Source organism: Schistocerca nitens, chromosome 3, assembly GCF_023898315.1.
Source record: "Schistocerca nitens isolate TAMUIC-IGC-003100 chromosome 3, iqSchNite1.1, whole genome shotgun sequence".
Classification (NCBI taxonomy): domain Eukaryota; kingdom Metazoa; phylum Arthropoda; class Insecta; order Orthoptera; family Acrididae; genus Schistocerca; species Schistocerca nitens.
Genome location: NC_064616.1, coordinates 578,736,891 through 578,757,083, shown reverse-complemented (window position 1 = coordinate 578,757,083; position 20,193 = coordinate 578,736,891). Strand labels below are relative to the sequence as shown.

The 20,193-nt window shown below is 45.5% G+C and overlaps 1 protein-coding gene across 1 annotated transcript in view; it reads right to left on the bottom strand.

Annotated features, from left to right (window-relative positions):
• The window catches only part of LOC126249348 (uncharacterized), a 198,205-nt gene that overhangs the window by 71,071 nt on the left and 106,941 nt on the right, over window positions 1–20,193 (bottom strand). The gene's annotated exons all lie outside the window — the stretch shown is intronic.

The window sequence follows — 20,193 nt, the reverse complement described above, 5'->3', positions numbered from 1 at the left end:
ACAGAAAATGTTCGACTGCTGCCCTGGCCAGCACATTCTCCAGATCTCTCACCAATTGAAAACGTCTGGTCAATGGTGGCCGAGCAACTAGCTTGTCACAATACGCCAGTCACTACTCTTGATGAACTGTGGTATCGTGTTGAAGCTACATGGGCAGCTGTACCTGTACACGCCATCCAAGCTCTGTTTGACTCAATACCCAGGTGTATCAAGGCCGTTATTACCGCCAGCGTTGGTTGGTCTGGGTGCTGATTTCTCAGGATCTATGCAAGCAAATTGCATGAAAATGTAATCACATGTCAGTTCCAGTATAATATATTTGTCCATTGAATACTCGTTTATTATCTGCATTTCTTCTTGGTGTAGCAATTTTAATGACCAGTCGTGTATTATACTTGGGCATCAGGCTTATAAAGTATGTGTTTGTGTTCCGACATGTGCAAAGGAAATGACTATGTCCAGTCGTAAGGAAGGTATGGATTTGACGTGGGCCGGCCAGGGTGGCCGAGCGATTCTAGGCGCTACAGTCTGGAACCGCGCAACCAATTCGGTCGCAGGTTCGAATCCTGCCTCGGGCATGGATGTGTGTGATGTCGTTAGGGTAGTTAGGTTTAAGTAGTTCTAAGTTCTAGGGGACTGACGACCTCAGACGTTAAGTCCCATAGTGCTCAGAGCCATTTGAACCATTTGACGTGGAATACTGTGATATCAAAGGTAAGAGTATGTCGAGACATGAGAATGGTACATATACACTCCTGGAAATGGAAAAAAGAACATATTGACACCGGTGTGTCAGACCCACCATACTTGCTCCGGACACTGCGAGAGGGCTGTACAAGTAATGATCACACGCACGGGACAGCGGACACACCAGGAACCGCGGTGTTGGCCGTCGAATGGCGCTAGCTGCGCAGTATTTGTGCACCGCCGCCGTCAGTGTCAGCCAGTTTGCCGTGGCATACGGAGCTCCATCGCAGTCTTTAACACTGGTAGCATGCCGCGACAGCGTGGACGTGAACCGTATGTGCAGTTGACGGACTTTGAGCGAGGGCGTATAGTGGGCATGCGGGAGGCCGGGTGGACGTACCGCCGAATTGCTCAACACGTGGGGCGTGAGGTCTCCACAGTACATCGATGTTGTCGCCAGTGGTCGGCGGAAGGTGCACGTGCCCGTCGACCTGGGACCGGACCGCAGCGACGCACGGATGCACGCCAAGACCGTAGGATCCTACGCAGTGCCGTAGGGGACCGCACCGCCACTTCCCAGCAAATTAGGGACACTGTTGCTCCTGGGGTATCGGCGAGGACCATTCGCAACCGTCTCCATGAAGCTGGGCTACGGTCCCGCACACCGTTAGGCCGTCTTCCGCTCACGCCCCAACATCGTGCAGCCCGCCTCCAGTGGTGTCGCGACAGGCGTGAATGGAGGGACGAATGGAGACGTGTCGTCTTCAGCGATGAGAGTCGCTTCTGCCTTGGTGCCAATGATGGTCGTATGCGTGTTTGGCGCCGTGCAGGTGAGCGCCACAATCAGGACTGCATACGACCGAGGCACACAGGGCCAACACCCGGCATCATGGTGTGGGGAGCGATCTCCTACACTGGCCGTACACCACTGGTGATCGTCGAGGGGACACTGAATAGTGCACGGTACATCCAAACCGTCATCGAACCCATCGTTCTACCATTCCTAGACCGGCAAGGGAACTTGCTGTTCCAACAGGACAATGCACGTCCGCATGTATCCCGTGCCACCCAACGTGCTCTAGAAGGTGTAAGTCAACTACCCTGGCCAGCAAGATCTCCGGATCTGTCCCCCATTGAGCATGTTTGGGACTGGATGAAGCGTCGTCTCACGCGGTCTGCACGTCCAGCACGAACGCTGGTCCAACTGAGGCGCCAGGTGGAAATGGCATGGCAAGCCGTTCCACAGGACTACATCCAGCATCTCTACGATCGTCTCCATGGGAGAATAGCAGCCTGCATTGCTGCGAAAGGTGGATATACACTGTACTAGTGCCGACATTGTGCATGCTCTGTTGCCTGTGTCTATGTGCCTGTGGTTCTGTCAGTGTGATCATGTGATGTATCTGACCCCAGGAATGTGTCAATAAAGTTTCCCCTTCCTGGGACAATGAATTCACGGTGTTCTTATTTCAATTTCCAGGAGTGTATTTCTATTTCCAGAGCCACAGCTGTCGGCAGGGTGTATTTCAGATACTTCACTCATTGTCGAATGTCGTTCAACTGAAACAGGAGTCATAATATTTACTTGTAAGTATAGCGATCAAATATATATGTGACCGATTTCCTAGGACGATTATGTCTAGGGGTGTGTGGCCCGCCGGCGGTGGCTTGTGGTGGGAATGATTCACGTTTTCCGTTAACAGCAAGAGCCGTCTGAATGGAAAGACCTGTTGGGATGCAGGAATGTAGTTGACTTAACCGTGTCATCCTCCAGACGGCCGAACAGCAAACCAATACTTAACATGTGCTGGAAATTTGAGAAGGTTCAATATGAACATGTGTTTGCGCTGGACCATTATTCCCTCCCATATAAATGTCTAATTGACAACTTTTTCACATTTCCTCGTCTTTAATTGGTTGAGAGAACATCAACTGTGGTGTGTGTTGAGCGCATCTAGCAGTTGAAAGACGGGCGGAGGACAAGTCTGCTGGTTCTCTAGACATGAGAAACACCTTAGTTGGCTTTGTAAATTATAAGGATGATTTGGAATCTGTTACATCACCAACATAGGCGTTCATGAGTGGAAATGTCAGTTTCCTCTATTTTTTTGAGGTTTCACGTAAAGTTCTTCGCTCACAGGATAAGTTTCTAGTTACTCAGTGATTACAGCACGCTCCACCTCGCTGAAGTTTCGGCTTTCTAGAGAAATAATTTCCAGTCTATATCTTCAGAATTATACTGGCGAGCGATATTTCTGTGTGCTTCATATGGAGAAGTATTGCGAAAATGGAATGATATGCTGGCAAACAAAGTGAAATTAAATATGTTTTTGTAATTCCAGAGTCTGGAGATTGGTGTGGAAAAGCAGGCAAGCAAGCAGGTCAGGAGCAGAAACAGTAATGCGTTTGTGTCGAGGGGAGCCGACCTCGAATTTGTAGAACAGTTTGGAGAGTGACTTCAGTCCACTAAGGGCGCTCTGGTCACGTGCAGGAAACATCTAGTGCAGTGAGGAGTATACCTACAGTGCATGTGCTTATGGTGTCTGTCCTCGCGGTATATGTACGAGAGTCTGGCTGTCGATAGCTATATGAATGAAGTAAAAGGGTCAATTTTGTATGGTGCAGGATACGAATAGCATCCTTATTACATCGACACGGTATATGGTCATATATTGCAGGGTTGGAGATCGTTTTCACGTTCTAATACTCAAGTCCCGCCATCAGTGGCAGAGCAATATAATTGAGTAAGAGTCTTTCTGTATTTGACGATATGTAGGCCACTTTGTAGGCTTTAATTGTCCGTGCAATATGGTGATCTGTACAAAATAATTTTGTGCCGCTGAAAGTCTTCTCTGCAGAAAAAAAAAAGCCTGGCAGTGCTTCCACACCAGCAACATCAGTAATTCGGTGGGTAAATTCAATGAGAGCCAATCATAATGTTCCATTCATTCACAAGACACCCTTTGTGCTGGGATGTAGGAGCCTCTACATAGCGGTGAGAATGTTTACTGTTTCTGAGATGTTTGTTGAAAGCAGGTCTTAACGATTTCCAGGAAGGGTAAAACATGATGGATGGGGTGCCATGTTAGGATCATCAGGAGGAATGCATTCGGCGTTATTCTGCGCTATTTTCGTAAGCAGGTTCTGTTAGGACAAGAATTTCCATGCAGACAAGCTGAGACATCACGAAACCTCCTACAAAAGCGACTGTTATCTATTTCTGGGACACTTTACGATTTCTGTGAGAGGCTTATATGTGATGGACGGTCTCTGTCGTTATGAGCATCAGGAAGAATGCATTCAGTGTTATTGTGGACTATTTTTGTTAACAGTTTCTGAAAGCAATGCAGAAGATTTCTTTAGCGCATGCAGAGGGGAGCTTGATTGTTATTTACCTAGACATGAGACATCAGTATAACATTTAACTGCACCTGCACATGTGAGTAGCTAAACAGACATCTCTCGGTTGGCTATTAGGCCTGCGCTGGACTGGCAGGCACACATGGTGGCTGGGTAAGCACATACACGGCCAGAGGCGTCTTGCGTGTCCCATTAGGATTGCTAGGAACAATGCACCCTGAGCTATTCTGGGAAGCATTGGAACAGATTTCTATAGCGCTGGACCCGCAGCTCTGCGTCATCGTGCCAGCAACGGTACCTAGATGAATTCGACAGGAATTTCACGGGTGTCAAGTATGAAAGAGATGCTGCCGTCTCATGCTTGCAGGACCCAAATGGACACCTGTGCCTGTCTTGGCAGCTGACGATGGTGTCATCACTTTGTGGGGGCCAATGGTGCATCCCAACTCCTGGAGGCATGTGCAGAGTCAGCGGCGTTGGCGTCGGGCATCAAGTGGCGGGATGTTTTTTTATCAGCGATCATTTGTTTAAACTATATTCCAACGATTTCACCGACCAATAGGATGCTGCGAATTAAAAAACAGACTTCCACATACATGTGAAAAATATCGATTTCATTAATTTGCATAAATTTTTTATATCAACATAGTGTTAGCGGTACAATAGTTAAGAGGAGGTTGTACGTGAATGGGTGACATGGAGCAGAACAGCAGGTTAAGTCCAGAACACTAGGTTAATTTGCATAATTTTTATGTAAAACGCAGTACAATAGTTTAAGAGGGTGGGTGAGGAGGAATGCACCACAAATGACGTTCAAAAGCATCTGAAATTCTAAAGGTGTACCAGAAAATGGTGGAGGGTCATAACTAAATACTTAATTTGGTATCAAAGGCGCTACAATAGTTTAAGGAAATGGGGGTGACATGGAAAACCACTTAACAGAACAATAGGTTAAGTGGCAACAAAGGACCAAACATTATGTTAAGACACCCAGAGTACAGCACCGAACGTTAAGTTACGCAACATGTTTGTCCCATGTAGTTACTCCTTACAAGACCTACATGTTTCCAAACAGCAGAGAACGATGAGCAAGAGAAATCCAACCACCACAAACTGAATTTTCTTATAAATAAACAATATACCCTTGAATTTCCTGTTGTGAGATCCTTCCTCTCCACAAAAGAGCCACCAATTTCCATGTATTCCATATACTGCGTTGAATCCCCTAAATTGTTTAAATAAACAATACTCCACACATTGTATAAATTGTTTAAACAATATTCCATACACAGCAATCGATTTCTTGACAAGTTCTTTAACTACATAAATAAGCTATATTCCATACACTACCATAAATAATTAAATAATATTCTATACATTGTATAAATTGTTTAAACAATATTCCACACACTGGAACCAAATTCCCTCCAAAGGACTGATCAACTGAGTCTTTTTCCTGCCAATTTCCAGGAGGGAGGGTGAGAAGGGGGTTTACCATGGGGAGAGAGGTTAATGAATTGATCAATTTAAATAAGTAGTCAATCAAATTGATAAGAGTGGGAAGGGCTAGTCCAATGACTCAGACCTGAAAGTGTACCTGTAGTAGCGAGGGGGGGGGGGTTTCCTGAGGAGGAGGATGAGAGGGAGGGGGCTGGGGAACGATAGGTTAAGTGCCTGTCAATCAAAAGGATGGATCGTTTTAGCAAAAAAAAAATGGTTCAAATGGCTCTAGGCACTATGGAACTTAACATCTGTGATCATCAGTCCCGTAGACTTAGAACTACTTAAACCTAACTAACCTAAAGACATCACACGCACCCATGCCTGATGCAGGATTCGAACCTGCGACCATAGCAGCAGCGTGGTTCCGGACTGAAGCACCAAGAACCGCTCGGCCACAACGGCTGGCCGATCCTTTCAGCAGAACAATAAATCAATCAAAGGAGAAGGCAACCCGCACTAACAAAATGCGCTGAAACATAGTTTGGCCTACTACTAGCCAGAACTCGACTTGTGCCCATTTGAAGCCTCTAAACATTAGATATTTTACCATATCGATGCGCATCTGGGTAAAGTTTTGCTGCTTGTAAGAATGCAGCAACTCATTTCTTGTCCCAGAAGATATTGTCTGCTAGTCTGGCGATGATTTAAATGGTGAAGCCAGCAAGTAGAAGGGCACGAATTGGAATTGCTTAGAGAATATTGTTGTGAATATTAATACATATGGCGTCCATTGTGTATATTCAATAGTATCTTCTTATGGCACATCCCAGCAATTTCGACCCCACTGGAATAAGGGCCAGTCATTATGTTAATGAGCAGAGCGGTTTAAAAGTGGTGCTGAAATACTCACGCAAATAGATGGAGACCATAGGGACACCGCTCTTCGATAGACAGGGTAAAAAATAAAAATGGTACTCATAGAAAATCCATTACCGAGAGGACATTAATACTTCCACTGCCACCATAAGACGTCACATTTTAATATTCTGCCGCCACTTTGACGCAGGTGTTTTAATATTTCTTGCATAGCTAAGATCTAATAATTGTACGATTTTACTAAACTTCTGTAATTCTTATAAAATGTCGCCACAAATAATAGTGATAAAAAAGATCCAGTAAACAAGTAATACCGCAAATAAAAAATAAATCACAACCACTTACATATTCATCTAATTGCTCTGAACAAAACAAAATGAGGATGTAGCAATAATGCCTTTTCTGCTAATCCCTCCTTGTTATTTCTTGTTTTAAAACTACTGTACCTTTCCTGTAATCTTTCTGGTGTCTTAGGGCTGAACGACAACATTGTCTCGGAATCCGTCTCTTTTGAAATCTTCTGTGGTTGAAGGGAAACATTACTCTTCTGTCCAGAATTTAAATGTAATTGAAACCTGGGAAGTGTTTCAATAAATGTGAAGGCAGTTATTAAGAAGCCACAGGTGCATCATGTGCACATTGTTTTGTTGGAGTATGAAGTTCAAGTTAACCCTTAGGTTTTTATTAAAAAAGGTTGTTTACTTTTATCGCTTTCAAATAATGTAGTTTTTATTTACTGCGATTGCAATTTAAATTTTTACTACTCATCTTCAGGAAGAAGTCTCAAATAATTTTTTTCCTTTATTATTATTTAATTACCCTCGCCCCTTATTGGCAGGGGAGTGGGCTTTGAATGGTACAACATTCCGCTCTTCAGCCAAGAGCTTTTAAAAAATATAACGAAGACGAAAACAAACATTATTAAAAACTGAAAATTTTACAGCTGGTTTTAAAAACTATACAAATGATAGATTTTGCTAGCGTTTGCTGAAAAACATTAAGACTATTGTCTTTTTCAAAATTAGAAGACTAAACGATAAGCAAAATATATACATTTAAAAACACATAGCTGAAAGGTCATTCTTGTGGAAAAAAAACAGCGCTGTATTTTCATTTAAAAGCTAAAGGACCTGCACTGGGAGGAAGAGAAGAGCGTCCAGACATCAAGGAAGTACGAACGGACTACAAGGCATAACGAACGCAAATAACCGTGTAAGCATATAATAATCACGTCAGTAACATATTTCTTATGTTTTCAGGGTCCCATTTGACAGTTGGCCAAGAAATGTGAGAGGTCTTATCAATTTTGTGTAATATTATTTCTAAGCAGCCACATAACTATGTATAGGTATATTACCCGACCGCTATATTATTGCACTAGGCCTCCGGTGGCCGTTATCGGAAGCACGCGGTGATGTTACAGTAAACATATACAGTGGTGACTAAGGAAAACGCATTAATGGTTCAAATGGCTCTAAGCACTATGGTACTTAACATCTGAGGTCATCAGTCTCCTAGACTTAGAACTACTTGACGTAACTAACCGAAGGACATCACACACATCCATTCCCGAGGCAGGATTCGAACCTGCGACCGCAGCAGCAGCGTGGTTCCGGACTGAGGCGACTAGAACCGCTCTGCCACAGCGGCCGGCGAAAACGCATTACCCTGTGAAAGGTTTCAAGACAGTTGTGCATATACTATCAAGCGTTTCGGCATCTCTCTATAAGCCGACTGAAGCGCCCTTATGCCAAGCTGCAGAGATGTTTTACGTACGACGCCTGGCAGAAGCTAGCAGCTTACAAGGCACATTTACCGCCTGTTGCCCCGCGGCATCTGCCGCAAGACGGCTGTGTGCGCTTCGTCTGAGTTGAGCGTAACAATGATGCACTCTGATTAAATTAAGCTTACCGTTATTTGCAGCAGCTGCTCAAAACGATGTTTTCCCGTTGCAAGAGACGCCTGACACCTTCTGAATCCATTACCAAACATTCGATGGATTTCGGTTGCCAGAATTTGGGAAATGACTAGCCGAAGACTGTCTTCTAACTCTTTGAGTGTATGGGGATTTTTTGCATGTAATATACCTTCTAACATTCGCTAAGATAAAAATTACATGGATTTAGATTCGGAGAACGAGGATGGCAGTCAACAATCCTATCACCGAAAACATTATGTATTAACTCTGTTGGTCCATCACGGCCAGGGGACATCGGCTAGAGCCGGCCGGAGTGGCCGTGCGGTTCTAGGCGCTACAGTCTGGAGCCGAACGACCGCTACGGTCGCAGGTTCGAATCCTGCCTCGGGCATGGATGCGTGTGATGTCCTTAGGTTAGTTAGGTTTAATTAGTTCTAAGTTCTAGGCGACTGATGACCTCAGAAGTTAAGTCGCATAGTGCTCAGAGCCATTTGACATCGGGTAGTACGTACTTTTCAATGTCAATAAACTTTACGAACAGCCGTACACTTTAAGTTATTTTATTTTATTCTGTAAGCAACCAGTTTCGGCAGTTCATTTTGCCATCTTCAGGCCTGTGCATAATGTTTACATGCAGTAATATAAGAGTGTACCAATCAAGCTTATAGAAAGTTAATTTGTTTGACTGTGGTAATGCCGACCTGTTCAGTGATATACCGGAAACCAAATCATATCTTTTATTCCGATTTTCTGTATAACATAAGCCACAAGAGAGTTGTGAATATTCTTAATGTTCGCAATGCATGCTATTTTCTCTTAATATGTCGACTGCCTTAGGTTCAAGTTAGTTCTGATCCTGTGACAACTACTTGTCTTACCACATATTGCCTTGGCTGTAAATGTGCATACTATTGTATTTCATAGCTTACTGTGTGACATTTTACTTTAAGTGAAGATTGGTACTCATATATTCTAGGCGGTTCCTCATGTAAAAGAACTTTTTATTGGATTTTTTTTACAAGAATAAGACGAGCTTTGTTTCTACGGAGCTCTTGATTGTACACTGTCCAGAGCTGATGTTTTTAATGAATTTACATGTTCCCTTGTAAATCTGTGACGTTAAATAATTTTATGACTAACAAATAAGTACACATATTTTAGCCTGCTGTACTGGACATATACAGAGATTTGGTTTAACGCTACTAAGACATGTTTTAGTCGATTATGCTGGATGTACACAGAGATTTGATTTAACGCCAGTACTTTCATTTCTAAGCTTAAGCGGTATTAAGCTTACCCGTCACTTCCTGTAAGCTTGATTTGTACACCCATATATTATACATGTAAACTCTTTTATGACGCAGCGGCTTGAAGATGGCCAAATGAACTACCGAAACTTGTTTCTTTCAGAATAAAATAAAATATCTTAAAGTGTACGGCTCTTGATAAAGTTGATTGACATTGAATACTATGTATTACTGTTATAGAAGCATTAGTGGTGTGTGGTCTTGCATTGTCCTCCTTGTCTTCACGATAGGTGTTTGTTCTTAAAAAAATGGTGCAGTATATTTTTCACATACCTAATGTTCTACATCTACATCTACATCCATATTCCGCAAGCCACCTGACGGTGTGTGGCGGAGGGTACCTTATCGGTTCTCCCTTCTATTCCAGTCTCGTATTGTTCGTGGAAAGAGGGATTGTCGGTATGCCTCTGTGTGGACACCAATCTCTCTGATTTTATCCTCATGGTCTCTTCGCGAGATATACAAGGGAGGGAGCAATATACTGCTTGACTCCTCTGTGAGCCGGCCGGGGTGGCCGAGCGATTCTAGGCGCTACAGTCTGGAACCGCGCGACCGGTACGGTCGCAGGTTCGAATCCTGCCTCGGGCATGGATGTGTGTGATGACCTTAGGTTAGTTAGGTTTAAGTAGTTCTAAGTTCTAGGGGACTAATGACCTCAGCAGTTGAGTCCCATAGTGCTCAGAGCCATTTGAACCATTTGACTCCTCGGTGAACGTATGTTCTCGAAACTTCAAGAAAAGCCCGTACCGAGCTACTGAGCATCTCTCCTGCAGAGTCTTCCACTGGAGTTTATCTATCATCTCCGTAACGCTTTCTCGATTACTAAATGATCCTGTAACGAAGCGCACTGCTCTCCGTTGGATCTTCTCTATCTCTTCTATCAACCCTATCTGGTACGGCAGTGGGCGAACAAGTGTACTGTAACCTACTTCCTTTGTTTTCGGACTGCATTTCCTTAGGATTCTTCCAATGAATCTCAGTCTGGCATCTGCTTTACCGACGATCAACTTTATATGATCATTCCATTTTAAATCACTCCTAATGCGTACTCCCAGATAATTTATCTGCTTCCAGTTGCTGACCTGCTATATTGTAGCTAAATGATATGGTATCTTTCTTTCTATGTATTCGCAGCACATTACACTTGTCTACACTGAGATTCAGTTGCCATTCCTACACCATGCGTCAATTCACAGCAGATCCTCCTGCATTTCAGTACAATTTTCCATTGTTACAACCTCTAGATATATCACAGCATCATCGGCAAAAAGCCTCAGTGAACTTCCGATGTCATCCACAAGGTCATTTATGTATATTCTGAATAGCAACGGTCCTACGACACTCCCCTGCGGCACACCTGAAATCACTCTTACTTCGGAAGACTTCTCTCCATTGAGAATGACATGCTGCGTTCTGTTATCTAGGAACTCTTCAATCCAATCACACAATTTGTCTGATAGTCCATATGTTCTTACTTTGTTCATTAAACGACTGTGGGAAACTGTGTCGAACGCCTTGCGGAAGTCAAGAAACACGGCATCTACCTGGGAACCCGTGTCTATGGCCCTCTGAGTCTCGTGGACGAATAGCGCGAGCTGGGTTTCACACGATCGTCTTTTTTGAAACCCATGCTGATTCCTACAGAGTAGATTTCTAGTTTCCAGAAAAGTCATTATACTCAGACATAATACGTGTTCAAAAATTCTACAACTGATCGACGTTAGAGATATAGGTCTATAGTTTTGCACATCTGTACGACGTCCCTTCTTGAAAACGGGGATGACCTGTGCCCTTTTCCAATCCTTTGGAACGCTACGCTCTTCTAGAGACCTACGGTACACCGCTGCAAGAAGGGGGGCAAGTTCCTTCGCGTACTCTGTGTAAAATCGAACTGGTATCCCATCAGGTCCAGCGGCCTTTCCTCTTTTGAGCGATTTTAATTGTTTCTCTATCCCTCTGTCGTCTATTTAGATATCTACCATTTTGTCATCTGTGCGACACTCTAGAGAAGGAACTACAGTGCAGTCTTCCTCTGTGAAACAGCTTTGGAAAAAGACATTTAGTATTTCGGCCTTTAGTCTGTCATCCTCTGTTTCCGTACCATTTTGGTCACAGAGTGCCTGGACATTTTGTTTTGATCCACCTACCGCTTTGACATAAGACCAAAATTTCTTAGGATTTTCTGCCAAGTCAGTACATAGAACTTTACTTTCGAATTCATTGAACGCCTCTCGCATGGCCCTCCTCACATTACATTTCGCTTCGCGTAATTTTTGTTTGTCTGCAAGGCGTTGGCTATGTTTATGTTTGCTGTGAAGTTCCCTTTGCTTCCGCAGCAGTTTTCTAACTCGGTTGTTGTACCACGGTGGCTCTTTTCCATCTCTTACGATCTTGCTTGGCACATACTCATCTAACGCATATTGTACGATGGTTTTAAACTTTGTCCACTGATCCTCAACACTATCTGTACTTAAAACAAAGCTTTTGCGTTGAGCTGTCAGGTACTCTAAAGTCTGCTTTTCGTCACTTTTGCTAAACAGAAAAATCTTCCTACCTCTTTTAATATTGCTATTTACGGCTGAAATCATCGATGCAGTAACCGCTTTATGATTGCTGATCCCCTGTTCTGCGTTAACTGTTTCAAATAGTTCGTGTCTGTTTATCACCAGGAGGTCTAATATGTTATCGCCACGAGTCGGTTCTCTGTTTAACTGCTCAAGGTAGTTTTCAGATAAAGCACTTAAAAAAATTTCGCTGGATTCTTTGTCCCTGCCACCCGTTATGAACGTTTGAGTCTCCCAGTCTATATTCGGCAAATTAAAATCTCCACCCAGAACTATAACATAGTGGGGAAATCTACTCGAAATATTTTCCAAATTATCCTTCAGGTGCTCAGCCACAATAGCTGCTGAGCCAGGGGGCATATAGAGATATCCTATTACCACGTCTGAGCCAGCTTTAACCATGACCTTCACCCACATTATTTCGCATTTCGGATCTCCGTCAATTTCCTTCGATAGTATTGCACTTCTTATCGCTATAAACATGCCTCCCCCTTCACTGTCCGGTGTGTCTCTGCGGTATACATTCCAATCTGAGTTTAGAATTTCATTACTGTTTACATATGGTTTCAGCCAACTTTCTGTTCCTAGTACTATGTGGGCATTGTGCCCGTTTATTAATGAGAGCAATTGTGGGACCTTTCTATAGACGCTCCTGCAGTTTACTATTAGCACATTAATATTGTTATTCCCTGTTGCATTTTGCCTACTCCTACCTTGCCGCGTCTCAGGAGGCGTCTTGTCGGCCCTTGGGAGGGAATTCTCTAACCTAAAAATCCCACATGTGCACTCCACACGTACTCCGCTACCCTTGTAGCCGCTTCCTGCGTGTAGTGCACGCCTGACCTATTCAGGGGGAGTCTACATTTCTCCACCCGATAGCGGAGGTCGAGAAATTTGCACCCCAGATCTCCGCAGAATCGTCTGAGCCTCTGGTTTAGGCCTTCCACTCGGCTCCAAACCAGAGGACCGCGATCGGTTCTGGGAACGATACTACAAATACACTCCTGAAAATGGAAAAAAGAACACATTGACACCGGTGTGTCAGACCCACCATACTTGCTCCGGACACTGCGAGAGGGCTGTACAAGCAATGATCACACGCACGGCACAGCGGACACACCAGGAACCGCGGTGTTGGCCGTCGAATGGCGCTAGCTGCGCAGCATTTGTGCACCGCCGCCGTCAGTGTCAGCCAGTTTGCCGTGGCATACGGAGCTCCATCGCAGTCTTTAACACTGGTAGCATGCCGCGACAGCGTGGACGTGAACCGTATGTGCAGTTGACGGACTTTGAGCGAGGGCGTATAGTGGGCATGCGGGAGGCCGGGTGGACGTACCGCCGAATTGCTCAACACGTGGGGCGTGAGGTCTCCACAGACATCGATGTTGTCGCCAGTGGTCGGCGGAAGGTGCACGTGCCCGTCGACCTGGGACCGGACCGCAGCGACGCACGGATGCACGCCAAGACCGTAGGATCCTACGCAGTGCCGTAGGGGACCGCACCGCCACTTCCCAGCAAATTAGGGACACTGTTGCTCCTGGGGTATCGGCGAGGACCATTCGCAACCGTCTCCATGAAGCTGGGCTACGGTCCCGCACACCATTAGGCCGTCTTCCGCTCACGCCCCAACATCGTGCAGCCCGCCTCCAGTGGTGTCGCGACAGGTGTGAATGGAGGGACGAATGGAGACGTGTCGTCTTCAGCGATGAGAGTCGCTTCTGCCTTGGTGCCAATGGTGGTCGTATGCGTGTTTGGCGCCGTGCAGGTGAGCGCCACAATCAGGACTGCATACGACCGAGGCACACAGGGCCAACACCCGGCATCATGGTGTGGGGAGCGATCTCCTACACTGGCCGTACACCACTGGTGATCGTCGAGGGGACACTGAATAGTGCACGGTACATCCAAACCGTCATCGAACCCATCGTTCTACCATTCCTAGACCGGCAAGGGAACTTGCTGTTCCAACAGGACAATGCACGTCCGCATGTATCCCGTGCCACCCAACGTGCTCTAGAAGGTGTAAGTCAACTACCCTGGCCAGCAAGATCTCCGGATCTGTCCCCCATTGAGCATGTTTGGGACTGGATGAAGCGTCGTCTCACGCGGTCTGCACGTCCAGCACGAACGCTGGTCCAACTGAGGCGCCAGGTGGAAATGGCATGGCAAGCCGTTCCACAGGACTACATCCAGCATCTCTACGATCGTCTCCATGGGAGAATAGCAGCCTGCATTGCTGCGAAAGGTGGATATACACTGTACTAGTGCCGACATTGTGCATGCTCTGTTTCCTGTGTCTATGTGCCTGTGGTTCTGTCAGTGTGATCATGTGATGTATCTGACCCCAGGAATGTGTCAATAAAGTTTCCCCTTCCTGGGACAATGAATTCACGGTGTTCTTATTTCAATTTCCAGGAGTGTAGTTAGCTCTGATTCCAACCCGCGAGCGAGGCTTTCCGCCTTCACCAATTCCGCCAACCGCCTGTACGAACTGAGGATGACCTCTGAACCCAGACGGCAGGAGTCATTGGTGCCGACATGAGCAACAATTTGCAGTCTGGTGCACCCGGTGCTCTCTATCGCCGCCGGCAGGGCCTCCTCCACATCTCGGATGAGACCCCACGGCAAGCAGACAGAGTGAACACTGGCCTTCTTCCCCGACCTTTCCGCTATTTCCCTAAGGGGCTCCATCACCCGCCTAACGTTTGAGCTCCCAATAACTAATAAACCCCTCCCCCCGTGTTCCTGCTCGGACCTTGCTGAAGGAGCGGCCACATGTCCACTCACAGGCAGAGCGGGTGATGCCACACTGCCAGCCTCCACATTGACCCTCCGCCTCGTGCGCCGCGAACTCCGCTGAACTCGCCACCCCCTTGGGGAGAGGGTGGTCCAACCGCGCCCGGTACCCGCGAAGATGTCTCGACAGCAGGGACAGTGGGTGAAGCATGTAACACCTGGGGTGTACCATGCGACGCACCAGACTCCCCACTGCCGCTATACTCCGAGGCAGCAGCCTGAAGACGGCTGTCGGCGGCCATCAACACGTTCAGCTGTTCGCGAACACTGGCCAGCTCCTCCTGCGTCCGTACACAGCAGTCACACATCCTATCCATCCTAAGAAATCAACAATTTACTGTAGAGAGTTAATCAACTTTTAACTAGACTGCTAATTCACTAAAGGCGGCTGATAGTTGACTAAACTGTGGTTACTAGACATTCCTTGTAGAAAACAATGAAAATAGCAGTACCTGTCTCTGGACTACATTGAAAACAAACACTAGCGCTACTGGCTGACTAAAGGGAATCTCTCTGACTGTATTCAAAACAAACGCGAAATCTATGGAACACTATTACTAGCACTAGACAATTAAAGCTTCCTAAAAGCAAAAACACACGGAAGAAGAAGTGACAAGTAAGAAAAATACAGTTAATACTTAAATTAACGTAGCTCGCTGCACAGCAGACGTGACGCAGACGGCAGTTACGACGACACTTGTTGTTGTGGGAGTTTCTTATTCATTTGTGCTTGTCTGTATCTTCAGTGTGTTTGTGTTTCTAATGTTTATGTTCTGTGAGTTTGTGTTCTGTCTTCCCAAATGGGAGATCAGCGGGTAGTTAATTCGACACCCCGTTTGTTAATGTCTTGCGCCAAGACTGTTAAGAGAGAGATGCCGGCCGTGATCGCGCGCTATGGCCGCCATTCCTGGTACATACAGATGTCTCTCTCTCTTCCAGTAAACTTACAGTGAAGTGTGAAACCTACACTTCCTTCACGGGAAGACCTAGAATACACCGTACTGCAAACACCGCTGCTTGCCTATGTTACAATGGTTTTGCTTCTTATGAAACATACGGCAAATGACGCAGCTAGTGCACTGTAACACAATCTCAACACTGGTTTACAATACTCAAATAGTTATCAGTCTTGTTTCTCACAATCTGCTATTACCGTTACTTTCGATACGCCGAAATTATGTGTCAAAGTTTTCATGTGCTAGGAGTAAATTTCAGTGACTAAACGTCAATGAATATACAAGTAACTTCAACGTTTGATTTGGTTGTATCCTTCGTTCCTCTGAATGTAAATCTTACAACAAGAAAAAATTAAGACCGCATTAGTCCTGTGTGTATGTATATGGGCATGTGTGTGATGGCATGCGTATGTGTGCGTACTCGCATTTGAAATTGTTGACTTTTAAGGTCGTAACCCCATCACTTGCTCTTAGCTCGGTTCATCGCGATAGTTAGTTTTGTAGTTCTTTACGTCAGTCTTCTAATGATGATGATGGTGCTATGATTATGTTGAGATTAAGGTCGTTCTATAGTGATTTCTTTAGCACCATGTCAGTCCATACGTGGTTCTTCTTTCTCCATGCGTTTTCTCCCATTTCTTTCCTCTCTGAGAATGATTTTATCATTGAAAGCTGTTTGAAATTTTTGTGCCTGACATCCCAAAGTTCCATACGTTTCCCTACAGCTTACCCGTATTACTACAGCTCTCGTCGTCAAGTAAAGAAAAGACACATATTTGATGTTTTAGCGAATCGAGATATACTTTTTTTAATTTATTCTTCGGTTTACATGTTAGTTCTAAGCATATCTGAGGCATTTAGAAAAGTAGCCCACTACCATACTGAACGACTGTGAAAAAATTGCTTCAAAAACATATTACCCGTATCTACATTATGTGATCAAAAGTATTCTGACACCTGGCTGAAAATGACGTACAAGTTCGTGGCGCCCTTCATCGGTAATGCTGCAATTCAATATGGTTTTGGCCCACCCTTAGCCTTGATGACATCTTCCACAGTCACTTGCTTGCGTTCAATCAGGTGCTGGAAGATTTGTTGGGGACTGGCAGCCCATTCTTCACGGAGTGCTGCACTGAGGAGAGGTATCAATGTCGGTTGGTGAGGCCTGGCACGAAGTCGACGTTCCAAAACATCCCAAAAGGTGTTCTATAGGATTCAGGTCAGGACTCTGTGTAGGCCAGTCCATTACAGGAATGTTATTGTCGTGTAGCCACTCCGCCACAGGCCGCGCATTATGAACAGGTACTTGATAGTGTGGAAAGATGCAATCGCCATCCCCGAATTCCTCTTCAAGAGTGGGAGGCAAGAAGTTGCTTAAGCATCAATGTAGGCCTGTGCTGTGATAGTACCACGCGAAACAACAAGGGGTGCAAGCTCCCACCATGAAAAACACGACCACACCACAACACCACCGCCTCCGAATTTTACCTCACCCACACCCTGCCATCGGCTCGCCACATTGTGTATCGTGATTCGTCACTCCACACAACGTTGCTCCGCTGTTCAGTCGTTCAATGCCCCTTACACCAAGCGAGGCGTCGTTTGGCATTTACCGGCGTGAAGTGTGACTTATGAGCAGCCGCTCCACAATTAAATCCAAGTTTTCTCACCTCTCGCCTGTCATAGTACTTGAAGTGGATCCTGATGCAGTTTAGAAATCCTGTGTGATGGACTGGATAGATGTCTGCCTATTATACATTACGACCATCTTCAACTGTCGGCGGTCTCTGTCAGTCAACAGACGAGGTCGGCCTGTACGGTTTTGTGCTGTATGTGTCCATTCACGTTTCCACTTCACTGTCACATCGGAAACAGTGGATCTAGGGAAGTTCAGCAGTTTGGAAATATCGCGTTCAGACGTATGACACAAGTGACACCCAATCACCTGACCTCGTTCGAAGTCCGTGACTTCCGTGGAGCACCCCATTCTACTCTCTCACGATGTCTAATTACTACTGAGGTCGCTCGCTGATACAGAGTACCTGGCAGTAGGTGGCAGCACAATGCACCAAATATGAAAAAGTACACTATTGGCCATTAAAATTGATACACCACGAAGATGATGTGCTACAGACGCGAAATTTAACTGACAGGAAGAAGATGCTGTGATATGCAAATGATTAGCTTTTCAGAACATTCACACAAGATTGGCGCCGGTGGCGACACCTACAACGTGCTGACATGAGGAAACTTTCCAACTGATTTCTCATACACAAACTGCAGTTGACCGGCGTAGCCTGGTGAAAGGTTGTTGTGATGCCTCGTGTAAGAAGGAGAATTGCGTACCATCACGTTTCCGACTTTGATAAAGGTCGGATTGTAGCCTATCGCGATTGCGGTTTATCGTATCGCGACATTGCTGCTCGCGTTGGCCGAGATCCAATGACTGTTAGCAGAATATGGAATCGGTGGGTTCGGGAGTGTAATACGGAACGCCGTACTGGATCCCAACGGCTACGTATCACTAGCAATCGAGATGACAGGCATCTTATCCTCATGGCTGTAACGGATCGTATAGCCACGTCTCGATCCCTGAGTCAACAGATGGGGACGTGTGCAAGACAACAACCATCTGTACGAACAGTTCGACGACGTCTGCAGCAGCATGGACTATCAGCTCGGAGACCATGGCTGCGGTTACTCTTAACGCTGCATCACAGACAGGAGCGCCTGCGATGACGCACTCAACGACGAACCTGGGTGCACGAATGACAAAACGTCATTTTTTCGGATGAATCCAGGTTCTGTTTACAGCATCATGATGGTCGCATCCGTGTTTGGCGACATCGCGGTGGACGGACGTTGGAAGCGTGTATTTGTCATCGTAATACTGGCGTATCACCCAGCGTGATGGTATTGGGGGGACATTGGTTACACGTTTCGGCCACGTCTTGTCCGCATTGATGGCACTTTGAACAGTGGACGTTACGTTTCAGATGTGTTACGACCCGTGGCACTACCCTTCATTCGATCCCTACGAAACCCTACATTTCAGCAGGATAATGCACGACCGCATGTTGCAGGTCCTGTACAGGCCTTTCTGGATACAGAGAAAGTTCGACTGCTGCCCTGGCCAGCACATTCTCCAGATGTCTCACCAATTGAAAACGTCTGGTCAATTGTGGCCGAGCAACTGGCTCGTCACAATACGCCAGTCACTACTCTTGATGAAGTTAAGTCCCATAGTGCTCAGAGCCATTTGAACCATTTTTTTGACATTATGAATTTGGCAGTAGCGTACGGTTTTCGCTCTGACACTAAGGATTACTGAAAGTAGCAAGACGAATTTTGCTCGAGCGTTTTCTTATGATTTCCTTACTGAGTTTGTATCTGCCTGCTTGTAGCTCTGCTACAAAACAATTAACAATCTGGCCTTCAGCGAATCTCGAAAGGCGAACGAAAGCGCCTTGCACCTGGCAGCCGAGCATGTTAGCTGGGAACTGGTTTTTTCCTAAAGTGGGAAGATATCCTTTTGTGGTTGAATTGTTGGCAGATGTCAGTCAGACGTGTGCCGTTGGTCTAAGCGTTTCGGCGTGTTGAATTTGTACCAATGATTTTTCTATAGGCTTTTTCTGTCCCAAATAGAGAGTTGAAGTCTAACATTAGTATTATCACGTCATCTTGGTGAATTTTGCTCATAGTATTTTCGAGTGTGTTCCAGAATTTTTCGACATTTTCGGTGTTTTTCTTATTTTCGATGTTGGTGGGGGCATGTGTATTGATGAGTGTATATTTTTTACTCTGGCTCTGAATGAGCATAGTCATAAGTTGATTGTTGATGGGTGTGATTTCTTTGACAGAGTTGATGATAGATCTGTTTTCGAGAAATGCAGTGCCGAAGATTGGTCCGCTTTTCGCTAGCTTTTGTTGTATTTTGCTCTTGAAGATACAATGATTTCCGTAATGCAAGGTTTCATTGTCAGTTAGTCGTGGTTCTTGAAGAGCAAGGATGAGAATTTTTTGTCGGTCGATTTCTTTTGTGAGATTATTTAGTTTTCGTGTTTGGGTCAATGTATCGATGTTTAGTTTTCAAATGCATGTTTTCTGCTTGTAGGGAAATTTACCAGAGATCTTCGATATTCTCTGCCGTGCTGACCTGGACTCCCCAGAAACCGAAAATCCAACTGCCGCCTGTCGATAGCCGGGTTGTGTACCACCTAGGGTAAAGATGACTTTGCTTCCATAGTTGATGTTTGCTTGTGTTTCATTGGTTTGGCTTCGGTGAT